Genomic DNA, 14,443 nt, shown 5'->3' with positions numbered 1-14,443 from the left:
TTCATTTTATTTTCTTGCTTTCTTGCTTGTCTCTTCATTCACATGAAATTTACAATGCTTCTTTTATTTTATTTTTACTATAACATTATCAATTGATGCCAGGAGAACCTAGATCATGGCAATATATGTGGGAACTGCTAATATTTAGCAACGATACCATATAGCATCCATATACAAACCCAACTCCGAAAGGTATTGGATTCCATGAGGTTGACAAGTGGAATCAGGATGGTATCTCCTAGATACTTCTACCCATCTTCCGTTGATGACATGACATAGCCTTCATTTAGTTCCATCAAAAGTTTGTGTTCTTTTCTCTTTCCCTGTGAAGCAAATATCAGATATTAATTCCTCACAATTCACATTATGCATGTATGTTGGTTCATCTGCTGTGGATGTGCAAGCATGATGCATGGACTACATTTACTCATGTATCAGTAGTCCATGAGTGTGGCTGAAGTAATGAGCTAACTTGGTAGGTTGGGCAAAGTGTAAGATGGTACTAAATGCATTTATTGCAATGATAGGAGAGAATGGGATGCATCATAGAACAGAATCTGTCAAAGAGATCCTGCATTGATTTTGTTAATGATTGAATGCTCAGAAAAGGATAAGTTCATGGCATCATCTTCTCCTATGAACTGGGCATCTAAATTTCTTAGTTCTCTTTTGAAGCATATGCTTTGTTCTAGCTAGCAGATTGAGTGATCCATTAATGGTGTGCAGTGCATGCAAACAGCCAGTTGTTGTTCTATATTTTCCAAGGTCAGAGAACATTAATTACCCAATACCTTTACCATTTACTATATATCACTTTTGTGTTACCATTCTAACATGGAACTTTGACTGACTCATCAGCCAATTACAGGTGACCAAATATAATGAGTGCAGGAAATCCCTGCAGTCTGGACTGCGTATGATTTACTGCCTGATATTTTTATTCCTAGATGTGCTTTAATTATTGTTATACCTTTGTTCTGATCAATCGCCAATAAACCTAGAAGTCAGTTGGAACTCCTAATATATATTCGTTCCCCTGGGAAACCTACTAGTTTCGTGCCACTGAAGATCTTAAAGCTAATCTCTCACTCTCTCTCTCTCTCTCTCTCTCTCTCTCTCTCTCTACATATTTATACACATACATGTTCTCAATTTCCGTGAAATAAGTTCTCTCTCTCTCTCTCTCTCTCTCTCTCTCTCTCTCAATAAACTAAAGAAGCAACAAGAAGGTCATTTCCACTTTTGCGTTTCTGATTGTCTGACTTGGAGAATCCTCTAGTGATTCTATGTCAGACTGTTTTAATATTTTAATATCATTTCATTTCAGAGGACATCCATGATCACGAACTCCTTGGGGGTAAATTACATTTTCAGTTCTGAACTGTGACCTAGTATCACCATACGAAATGTTCCTTAATAAATTATCTAAGAACAATCAACCTACCTCCATTTGACATAGTTTAACTGGGAATTCTAATGCTTTTTATATATTCATATCATGCTTAATGTGACATTGATCATACGTAGTTTTAGGGGGGGTGAAGATGTAATTTTGCTTATTCAGTACAAAACAACTGATTGGTATAAGAATCCAAGTTTGATACGAGGGTCCATTGAACTCAGCAAGGACAAACAATTTCCCAACCCATGCATCCCATCTTACGTACCTTGCACTCCTCTGGAACCATGTGAGTTCTTATCATTATTCATTCAAAAGATAGCTAGCCCTACCCATCTATCCATAGCTAGCTTCCTGTCGTCAAGACTGTTTCCAAAGAAGGATGTCACCATCCATAGCAGTGAGCAGTAGATGCAAACAAACTACTCCTAGTAATACTAAGGAGCTAACATCTGGTTGTGAAATTAAAGTTGGACTTTTTGCTACTACTATATATACATACTTCAAATTTAAAGCTAGTAGGTGAGAAACTATAATTATTCACTTCAAACAGCCTCTGCTACTTGACTCCGTTTCCACCGTTCATACTTTTCCTGAAGAAAAAAAACATATTTTCAGAAGTACAAGAAAGTACAATGTATCTGGATTATGGTTAGAGTTTATAACTATTTTAATTCTGCCGTTAATTTTCTCAACCGCCCAAATCATTTCAAATTTAAATATAATTTTTTAGCTGATTTTTGTCACATCGTATCTAGCTCAGTAAAAATGCTGATTCGGGGATATCGCTTTCAAATATAAGTCAATGAACCAAAAATAACTTAATATTTGAAAGTCAATATTCGGTTCAACAGTTTATCTTAGGCGTGTGTTGCTCCAAGAAACCAACTTGCATGGAAGTTATTTTTCGGTTCAGTAATTTATATTTAAAAGTTATTCAATGTAGCGGTTTTGCTGAACTGGAATCGACGTGGCAAAACTCATCTAGATCCATATTTAAGTTTTTCAAGTGTACTAGAGGAGTAAAATATGGCTAATTTGGTCAAAATCTCTTATGGTCACATAAAACTTACTGTGCCTCTAGGAATACAGAATTTCAGGCCCGCCGAATTCAATAATTAGGACCTCACGTAAGAGATATTTCTATTTTAGAATGATATCTTTCCTTGATAACTCTCTTGAAATTAGAGTTTTAATTTAGTTTTTCCTAAGCGATCCATGCTTGTGTTTGTATGTGGAAAGGACCGAGTCACTGGATTTCAGTGTGAGTTGGACTAGGGAAAGACAGTCATGACGTAGTGGTTCTCAGAACTGGACAAAACTTGATTGGCCAAAAGGAAATGCGACAAGAGTTAAGATCATGATCTACGATCTTTGGTCATCATGGTACAGGTAGGTTTCTTGGTAGAACTTGTGGTCGAGGCATTCAGTTTGGTTCATGCCAAACGGTACTAGTTGATGTCCTTGATCTGAGTATTTATAACTAATGTACGTAGATATGGATTAAGGGATTCATAATTCATTCAAAAATCAACAGAACCTAAGAGTACTACATATTCTTCTTCCTGCTTCACTGCATCAAGAAAAATAAATCATATTCTTAGATATCGAAGTTAGTGTGGCATGTGGTTCTGCAACTAACAATCAAGGGAACCTTGGATTGAGCTACTGAAAAATGATACGGGACATTGGAATATTATAAGGAGTAAAAGAGGAGCAGCTTTGGGTCATTGCACAAAAGGGTAAAGACTAGAAAGGGAGTACCACTGTGTGTGGAGTAGTGACCTGTGCGCCAGCTAGTTCAAGAGGCTATGCTTGAAACAATCTCATAAAATATATGATAAGAATCTAAGGTTGCTGACTTCAGTGATGGGGGATGCAGGGAAGGTGAGGGGAAAGATGTCTTGGTATGGTAAAAGAAGCTGGTGGTTGGTGAGCAAAGGTGTTTTAGGGTTTAGGCCTATCTAAGGAGTAGGGTAAAGTATATATAAATATATATATATATACACACACACACACACACAGAGAGAGAGAGAGAGAGAGAGAGAGAGAGAGAGAGAGAGAGAGAGAGAGAGAGAGAGAGAGAGAGAGAGAGAGAGGGTATGGACTTCTAGGTGCAGAGTAGAGAAATAATTTAGGACAAGAAGCCTCATGCATTGCACAGATGAGTAGATGACCTTCCACAAAAGAAACAATCCTGCTCAAATAAGAGAGATAGATAGATAGTAACTAATCGTGTAGGGGATTTTGGTTTCTGGTAGTCGACAATCGTTCGGACTTGATGTATATATAGATCAAAGACAGAGACATAGACATCAAGAGAGGGAGAGAGAGAGAGACGTAACTAGTATGATCATGTGTATTTCTAATATATTTGTGCTTCTTACATGTCCTTAAATGGGTTACAGAAATGCTCATACTATTTACAGGCTGCACTTAGCCACTTACGATCTATTAAGGCACATTGTCAAAGTTGTATCAAGGATCTCCAGGACAGATGGAAAATTTTGTTAGAGATGACGCATACATGATCAACTAATACTGCAGACATACACAATACAAAGTCATGAATCTTGTGGAGATCAAAACAAACGTACTATTTAATTGCTTCAGTACATTATATGTGAGTGTGACTATGGAACTAATTTTATCCCCATCTCTCTTTTCATCCCGAAATTAGATTAAAGAATGCGTGTGTATTTTCTTGTGGCAATTCTCTGTGATTTCATCTGCATGCAATTTCATTATGAACGCACGATCGACTGGTTTCATATTATGGACTTCTAGCCTTGTAAGTGGTCTCCAAATCATTATTTAACATATCTAGCCTTTATTATAAGTGAAAGTTTAAGTTGCTTACACGTGCATTGCATAGAGAGAGAGAGAGAGAGAGAGAGAGAGAGCATGAAATAATGAAGGGAAAGGTACCATTGTAGATGTATGTCAGTATGTATGTCTCCTTTAGTCTCTTTTCGAAAGTTAAGAGGGGAGGTGGTGATCCTACGAATCATGCAGTCAATCCTACATGGAAGAACAACTTGAGGGAGTAGCATTTGCAGAATTTGGAAACGTCCAAGCACTTCTTTCTGTAGCTTCTTTTTTATGAATTCCTGTAGCACCTTGAGCACTAGCATTCTAAGATTAAGACCAATTTGCTCCCCTTTGACACCATGCTTCTACCAACTTAAAATTTTAGTTTGATGATATTTAATACTTAATAGCCACTAAATTAACTAGAGATTAGAAGAAATTAACCCTTTTATGCGGTAATATAAAGCATGGTCAAAGTTTTATCCCAAACCGATAAATTTAGTTGATATCCAATCCGAAATTTTTTTAAGTAAATTATACTTTTAAACTTAAGCATTTTTTATCGTAATAAGTAAATTGTTAAATGACTAAACTATTTTTACCATCTTAAAATCTTACTATATTTCTGTAGGAGTAATTAAATTTTTGTATATTCTCGTTAATAATTGATTAATTGTTTCAACTTCGTCCAGCAGTATTAAAGTTAAGTGTGCAAGTTTAAAATATACGAAGATAAATTTAAATCGGGTAAATTAGAGGGGATTAAACTGTAATTTATCCTAATTTTTGTTAAGGATGGTTTAGATTTTGGGCTAGATTTGATTTAAATCTAAGTTATACCTAATGTAATTAGATCTTATTTAATATCTTAAAAATAAAATAAAAAATTATTTATCAAAAGAAACTAGAACCGAAATTAACGGGAACCCCTTGTCCTAGGTGAAGAATTTGGTATCTTTGAGTTATTAAATGCCGACATCTAATAAAGAAGAGAAAACGAAAGAAACAATGTCTTCTTAAATGTCTTTGGTCACATCAATCGAGTCATTTCGAACTGACTTATCTGATACCTATGGTCTCTAATGTATGATGTCTTACGAGAAGTATTAAACCAACCCAGCCCTCCTTCAAACTTTAAACTCCAAACTTTAAACCCCATCAAATGTCAGCATTCATGTCAGTAAACCTAATAATCATTTTATTTAGAAAATAAACTGCTGACTATAGTGCTGCCCTTAGAGAAAATGATAAATACTTCAGTGCTGCGCTTTGTACGAGAAGAAGAGGACCCTATTATCTCTTCCATTTAATTTGTCTTATTAAGATGCTAAATTATTCATATTAAAATAACATACATTTGTAACCAGTAATTTATTTTGGATATAAAATATTGCGAAGGTAAAAGAAATTTAATGATTCCGATTGAAGCTTAATTAGACCTTAGACAAAAAACATATTAAAGAAAAAGTTTAGACATCGTAATTTTACAATGGACTATTTATTTAAAATATGCCCCTGTGAAGATTTTGTCATAGATTTAATTATTTTTATCTATATTTTTGCTTAATCTTTCATAACTTTGCGTTGTTTTATTTATTTTGATCATATAATATGTTATGTTATTAGATAGATCTCATCAAGGGCTTTGTAATAGTTTTGACCATAGCTTAAAAGGTTAAAGATATACTATATGAATATGTTGTAAAATATCTAATTTTATATCTATATTATTTTGAATTATTGAGCATTTTAGTTAAACGTTAAACTATTCAATATTTTCTTTTATATGCCAGTGCTGACTAGATTATTGACTGTGTTTGATGTTTTTAATCTAAAAGTAAAGGGACGATGAATTCCATATTTTACTCTCTTATTGAATACATCCTTTTTTTATATGAAGTTTGGGATATTCCGTAAATAGAATTTAAGAGATGGCTATTTTGATCAAAAACTTATTATATATATATATTTTAGCAAATAGCTTAATATCCCTCTTAAATTTATAATCATAATCTAATGACTATTATAGTATGTTTTCATATCGGTACTAGTTTCAATGCCCATATTATGTACAAAAAATGATATATTAGTCAAAAAGATTAGATTACGTAGGCCTAACTTTCAGATTACACATTCTTTCTCTTAAATATAATTGTGATAGATACGATTGAACCTTAATTATAGAAAATATCATTTAATACTAGATAATTTAAATTTAATTCTTTACATATAGACTTCAATTTAAATTTAAGATATCTATTATCAAATCTTAGTTTAGATAAATCTTAAACTAATGAGGGATATATGCAAATATTAAAAAATAATAGAAAATATAATTTAATTAAATTTTCATCAAGTTAATTCTAAAAAGATAACGATACTTTTGATATATATATATATATATATATATATATATTATTCTCGGTTAAGAATATATATGTCTTTTACTTGATAAATTATTAAGATAATATAATTATTAAAAAATAATATATCAATGTAATATATTTTAAAAATAAAAAATTACTTATTGAACAGATAATATTTTAATATTTTAATATTCTAATGAACCATTAAGGATCTTAACTGTTAAACTTCCATCAAACCTATTGATAAACATTTATTCCTTCCAAGTCACGGAAGAAACGGTCGTATATCTTTGAGTGAGTTGTTGAAGTCCTCCATTTTCTAAACATAAGATAATGATAGGCTGATAGCCCATCAACTACAAGCTTTCAGATTCTCTTACCACTTTCCATATTACATAATTCACCGGCAGTAGATTGGGCTTGCCAACTTTTTTCTTTTTGTTTTTATCTTAAGTGAAAGAGGAAGAATTACTGCATACATATGTAACACATATTCCTTGCAACACGGCACACGTGACACGCACGACGTTAGTCCTCGACAATTAAATAAATTATGTATTAATATTATAATTTAATTATAATTATATATATCATCACTCTCGCCGAATCATAAATATAGGCAAATAATTAGATATAAATATTAAAGCAAACACAAATAATTTTTATATAAATTTTTTCTAAAACAGGGTAAAAATTATTAATTTTTTTTATTGGGATCAAATCAATAATTAGTAATTAACATGTAAATACATGAACTACTTACGGACCGCTGAATCTTGTAGCTATATCTTAAGCTTTTTTACTCAATAGAACTCACAGTTAGGGGTGAAAGCGGGTCAGTTTAAGTCCGACCCAACCCGCTACTCGATCCGGATCGGATGGGATAGGATAGAAAATTTTTATCCAATTCGGATACAAATATAGATAAGAATATAGTAAAATATCTGAATTCGGATCCGGATATGGATAGTCTCTTAAAAAATTATTCGGATTCGGATACGGATATGGGTATAACTAATATTATCGGATGTGGATTCAGATAACGGATATTCGTTTACCCGCTATTTAAATACCCAACTCATCTATTAATCTATGCGTCTATTAGATCGTGTTTGTGTTAATTTAATTTTTCTAAAGCTAATGTTAGCTTTTGTCTAGACTTTGTATTTGGATATGTGTTAATTTTTCTTTTAAATTAATGTGAATGAAGTGATTTTATGTTGAAGTTAATTGAAGTTTGTGAAGTTATATTTGTATTAATGGTTAATTGAAGTGATTTATTATTTTTTGTGTTAATCGTGTCTAAAAGAAAGGCCATAATTCATTTAAGATTTGATACGTATCCGTTTTAAATTTGATCCGTATTTGGAAACTATCCGATTCGTATCCGAATTCGAAAACTATCCGATCCGTATCCGAAAATTATTCGAATCCATTTAGTTAGGATATGGTTTTAATTTTTGCTATCCATCAAATATCCATATCCAAATCCTTATTCAAATAAAAAATGTGGATTCTTATCTGATCTGTTTTCATCCTACTCGCAATGAATTACTATTCATGCATAGTTGATCGATCCAAGCACAATGATGACTCTCAAGATCAGATAAAATAGTCTCGGTTCCCCACAAGTCAATAACTTATTTTAAAGATGGAAATAGTGTGTTGCGGGGTTTAGTGAGCAAGATCGTATAGATTAAGTCGCGGGAATCAACAAGTGATCTATAAGCTTCTTATTAATTGTTACAAGTTTTAGTGATTAATTTGAATTCGAGTTTAGATCCATACGGCATTTATTATATCTTTTAAATTTTTTTTCAGTGTGTGTTAAATATAAATTCAAGTATTCTATAATCATACTCATTCAAATATTTTAAATATATCCAAATAGATTTTTTGTACACGAATTGCTAATACAAAATTAAACAACCTCTGTATACAATCATATAATTGCGCTAGAAGCTAAAATAATATATATAACATCTATACCCTAATGAGAGAAAGATTGAAAAAGGTAAGACTGCTCACGGTACGACTATAAAATAGTCAGCAGCTACGTACCTCTCACATTTGTTAATTTGATATGAAGCCCTTGTTAAAGTGGTCCGCTAGATCTTTAAAAGGAGTTTTGAGATCCGAAAATATTAGTGTAGTATAAAGTTAGTCTTATCTCTAATTAATATTGATTTGAATAGAAGATAGAGTTATGAAAGTTGAGATGTCTGGTTAGATTTACACTAATCACTAATAACCCATAAAACGATCACTAATAACCCATAAAATAATCATTCCTCAATCATGTAAGATTATAAATGTGTATGCTTAATATTTCATTTTATACATAATAGTATATAATAAAATCAATACGAGTACATAGATATAAATATGAATATAAGCATATATAAATATAATTAAAATTTAATCAATCTACGATTATTATTCTAATAAAAGCATAAAAGTTATAGATTTATCTTTGTGCAAATGTTTATAACTATGGTTAATTAGTAATTATAATAATAACACCTAACTAATGATAATATTAGTGGGTATATGGTATGCATTTTAACCTCCATGGCATAGAATATTATTGAAATAATTAACTATAAAAAAAATCTAATTTAGATTAAAGAAAATAAGATGAATAAAAAAAAAGAAAAGGAAAGAAATAAAAAAAGAGAAATTCACTATTATAGTACTAGTCGATAAGGCGCGAGGAGCTTGGCCGTGAGGGAGGGGTCCGGCCACTACTAGCTAGCTAGTAGTCAACCTTTTACTAGCGGCTCTGCTTCTCGGCTAATCCGACCACGAGAGAAAATAAAGAAAAAAGAGAAAGAGAGAGCTCATCGATGAGGTAGCTCAACAACGATGCTATCCGAGGTGGCTATAGTACACTAGAAGGAAAGAGAGATCGAGAGATAGAAATAGAGAGAAGGTAATGAGAGAGAGAATAATAGAAAGAGATGTAGTGGAGAGAGGTAAGAGTTCCTAGTTGATGCGGTGTGAGAAGTGGGGTCGATCCTGTAACAACTCGATTCCGCCACGTGACACTCACGAGGGCTTACCCCTCCTAGTGAGCATCATGTTGGGGGTTTAGGACCTCACCAACACGCCACCAAGAATGAAAAGACCCAATAAATTAAATGGAAGCAGAAAAGAGGCCTACAAGTTACAACAAAACTTACAAGTGTACATGCTCAAATTAAGATATAACAAGGGAACATAAATCTCTTAAATGTAAGTACAAAACAAAATATGAAAGGAAAGAGCTTGTTACCCTACAAGATGAACTCCTACTAAGCATCCCGCTAGGGTACTAGTCAATCTGCATAAAGTATCAGCACGGAATGAGCCTAACGCTTAGCAAGTGACAATATTACTAGTTAAGCATCATGGATAATAATACACCCAACATGGAAAAATGCATGTGCAACTATACAACTAAACATTACGTAAACTAAAACATACATGTTATGTAATTGGCTAGCATGGTTCGACAAAACTACAGCTATTTTATCTATAACTTATATGCGGCACGCCCTCCATATAAGATGTCGACTACTAACCCATGCTCAACAATTATAGTGGCCCTCAAGGAAGGGTAGACCATAGTAGTAGAATCGCATGCTTGTCACCCGACGAATAGTATGACTAGTCGTCCACCATTATAGACTAAGGACCCTAGTCGTAAATCTATCGAATAAGTTAGTATCGAACATCGATATGACCATCTAAGTCCACGGCTCCACATTATCACACCACAAGAGGAAACTCATGAGTTGTTGCTCACGAACACAATTACCGTATGTTATCGAGTATCGCTAAGTCTACGTCATCCTACACTTACTTTTCAGTTTACACACCCTAAAAAGAGGCCAATCGATAATAAATTGTCTATCACCTGACGAAACGAGATCCACAGACTAAGACCTTAGGTGTGGGCTCTATTATGTAATAATATAAATATCTCCTGCCCATAACCCTGACTCGAGAGGTGTGGGGTACTATCGAGACGTAGAAGTCATCCCTCTTTATGATTGTGCTCTAGTGCTAATGGCATGATAAGGTAAACATAACTAGCACAACGTAATCACAAGAAGGGGTATATAAGAATGCGAATAAATGCACATCATAATTAAATTAATAAAAGTTATGTCAAGTAACATGTTAATCAAACATGTTTCACTATGCTAAACGAATTAGCATGTCATAGATGCTCATGTTGTCACTCATCACATCAAGCGTAATGTAAGAGTGAATAGACAACTTGTTTGAATTCGCTAAAATTTCTGGTGATAAGTAGTCCCCACTTTAATCACGACCGGCTCTATGGTGAGCACTGGTCCTAGAGTGCTATGCGGTAGAATCACTAGGGCAGCACCTATTTTCTAAATTTAAGGAATAGTGAAATAGAGGACAAATAATAATAATAATAATAATAATAATAATAATAATAATAATAATAATAATAATGAGGAAGAAAAATCTAGCTTAGGCCCTGCCCAGCCCAATAATGATAAAATAATAACTCAAAAAGGGTTGGGCTGAAAGGCGGGGCCAAACCTAGCCCAAGAGAGGGCTGTCGAGCTAGGCCAAGCCCAGCCTGTAGCCAAGACACGCTCGAGTTGGTCAGGCTCAGCTTGACTCGACATGCTCGTGTTGGCCCACCCAGCTCGATCTCGAGTGTGCTCAAGCTTGCTCCACCCAGCCCAATAATGATAAAACAACAACTCAAAAAGGCTCGAGCTAATGGGCGGGGCCAAACCTAGCCTGAGATAGGGCTGCCGGGTTAGGCATCACCCAGCTTGAGCCTCCATAGTGCGCTCGAGCTGGGCACCACCCAGCCTGAGCGACAGTCCCTAACCTATCGGCTAGGACATTGCATCGGAGGGGAGGGGCTTCCTCCCATCCCATTGAAATCTTGGCACCATCCCCACGAGTTGACGACCAACTACAGTTGGACTGTTGAAGGCAGAGGAAGGATGACGGCACTGCGCCTGAAGTGCCACGCCATCACCGGCTAGAAAAGAAAGAGCGAGAGAGGAGAATTCACCAATGACGATGACTTTATTGGCTTGACCACAACAATGACAACCGCGACGATATTTGGATGAAGGGGGGAAGTAGTGGAATGAGAAGAATGGTGAGGAGAGTGAACCAAGGGGAGATGAAGAAATATAGAAATAGAGAGAGAGAGAGAGAGAGAGAAAGAATGGCGGCGCCCCACTACTTGAGGCTCGCCCTCTGCACACGTCGTCAGTGGCGTGTTCAGAGGGGCTAGGCCTGGCCCTCCCTTTACTTTAGCCTGACAAGGGACTCATTTGTTAGGCCAAGCATGGGGACCGGAGAAGGGAGGGGTGAGGGTGGGCACTTGCCTTGCCCCTCCCCTCTTATTTTTTGGGTGTTACATTCCCATCTCCAAATGCTAATTGGCTAGCAATTGGGACACGTGGCACCCCCATGCTTTGCTTCTAGTTATGACGCGAGTTAAGGCTGACCACATCATATCCTGGAAAGATTGTTTTAAACAACCTAGGTTATTATAATGTGACCTTGGTCATAGCTGCCTAAAGTTTTTCCAATCATCCTTTGCTTTCTGTCCTAGTGGACCACAATCCTAGATTTGATTGCTTCCTGTACATATCAGATTATCATTATATTTTCTCAAAATAAGGCCTACTTTACCTTGGTGGACACTAGATCATATGATCCATCAGCATTAATTTTATCCAACCTAGTGGAAGGAGTTTCCATAGGCCTGAGGAGTAAAAAAAAAAATCGATGGCAAGAACAATGGCCTTGTGGGCTATCTTGAAATGAGCCTTACAACAGTCAAACAAGTTTTCGCACATCTTAGTCACCACAACATGAAATATATTAAGATTGATTAGATTAGGAGGGACACAATATCAAGCAAATTGATAATAGCTCCTAGGGAATTTGTATCACAACGAGATTCCTAATTTGATCCTGGACGTACTAAGTATAGTTTTTTTTTTGGAAGAAAGTTCATAGACTGAAAATATCATTAGTTTTTAAATGATCGATTACAACTTGATACATTAAAATAATAATAAGATTACAAACTTAGCCACAAGCTCTATACTTAGCTAAGAAATAGACTAAACAACAATAAGAAAAAGTTTCTAGTATAAAAATCACGCTCAATAAGAGAATGAGGGAGAAGAACAACAACCCTAAAGCAAGCCTCTCCCTTTTAGCTAACTGTGGCAACAAAACAAATCAGAACAATAATGATCTCGAAGGCAAAGCTCTACAATGCAGCTAGTGAAAGCTGGAATATAGACTCACATGGAACATATTTAGTGAATACATTAAGATCACTAGAAGAGCCATCACACATAGACCCACGAATCTAAGCTAAGAGAACCAAAATAAAACAAAAAATGGAAAATGAAGGATGAACAGGAAGGAAGAGGGTGAAGGCGGGAGAGGGTGATCCGACGATTACATCGACATGCATACATGCACATATGCATGATACACACACATGAATCACACGCACATCCACATACATATACTAGATGGAATAAATTTGAAAAGAAAAGGTTACGGCGACAAGGGAGAGATATGACTAAATCGGAATAAGCTAAGAAGGAGCATGGCCATGGGGGCAAAGCCGAGGCAGGCAAGAGCGAGGGCGACATGGCACAAGCAATGGTGAGGGAACTGACATTAATGAGTGAAGAGAGATGGCAGGTAAAGAGGCAAGCTCAAGGACAATGTAGGAGGAAAGACACAGACATCGATGTGTAGATTATGGAGGATGATAGCGAGGAGTCAGAAAAGGCCATTGGCATGGTAGGAGATGGACTATGGTGAGGGGGAGGACATAAAGAGGGAAACTATGAGGGGAGGTATGGATGACTATTGAGAGCGAGGTGGGTGACAGTGAGGGTAAACAACATAAAGAGAATCTAGAGGATAAAGAAAGAGAAGAGTGAGGAAGGGAGAGGAATGGAATGGGAGAAAACCCTCTCAAGAGAAGGGATAAGACTCTCCCCCTCCATCTATCCATTTGGCCGAAAAAGGAGAGAAGGGAAGTGCCATTAGTTGCGATGGAAAAACCTATCTCAAGAGGAGAAAAGAGAATTGCCTATCTATAGCAGAACATTTTGCTAGCATCGACGTGACAAGATGTCTCACGGTGACTAAAGAACCTAAGCATAATTACACTCCCAAAATAAGTGCTTAATCAATTCATCATGAAGCCCATAAGTCAGACACATGGGTCAAAATTACGAAGTGCAAAGATGATTAGAGAGCTATTTATATATCACTTTCCACATGAACAACCTAACTTTATGCACCACTTAATCTTTCAAATCAAAGTCTCAATCCTTCCAATTCTGTTAAACTAATCTACTCTGGTGCCAACAAAATCTTATGCTTGAGGAGGAGCTTGAGGAGTGCCCTTGAACCATCCTATCACTAGCCCAAAGAAGCCCAATAGGGATTTGTCTAATCTTGCATACATTAAGTTCATCAAAGATAATTAATAATAAAAAATAATTTCACTCACCATTATTGGCTCGCCAACTTTGCTAAATAAACACTGTTAGAGATGATTATGCTCCTTCATATTTTCTCTTTTTATTCGTTGCTAATTCTTCTTGTCATTTTATTTTGTGTGAATTGATGATTGATAAGATATGGCAATTAACTACATGCATGTTTAATGTGGACCTTGCATTCACCCTCCTATTTTGAAATGCATGTCTATGAACTTTCTCTTAAAAATAAAGAGAAATTTTTAAGTAACATTTTATATTTTCAGTAATTTTGGACTAATCCTTGTATCTGAAGGTTTTATACGCCTAGCTTCGCAGAGCAGCTCTCTTTATTTTTT

Source organism: Typha latifolia, chromosome 5, assembly GCF_019914945.1.
Source record: "Typha latifolia isolate L0001 chromosome 5, TyphaL0001v2, whole genome shotgun sequence".
NCBI lineage: Eukaryota > Viridiplantae > Streptophyta > Magnoliopsida > Poales > Typhaceae > Typha > Typha latifolia.
Note: the sequence above shows the minus strand (reverse complement) of the source record.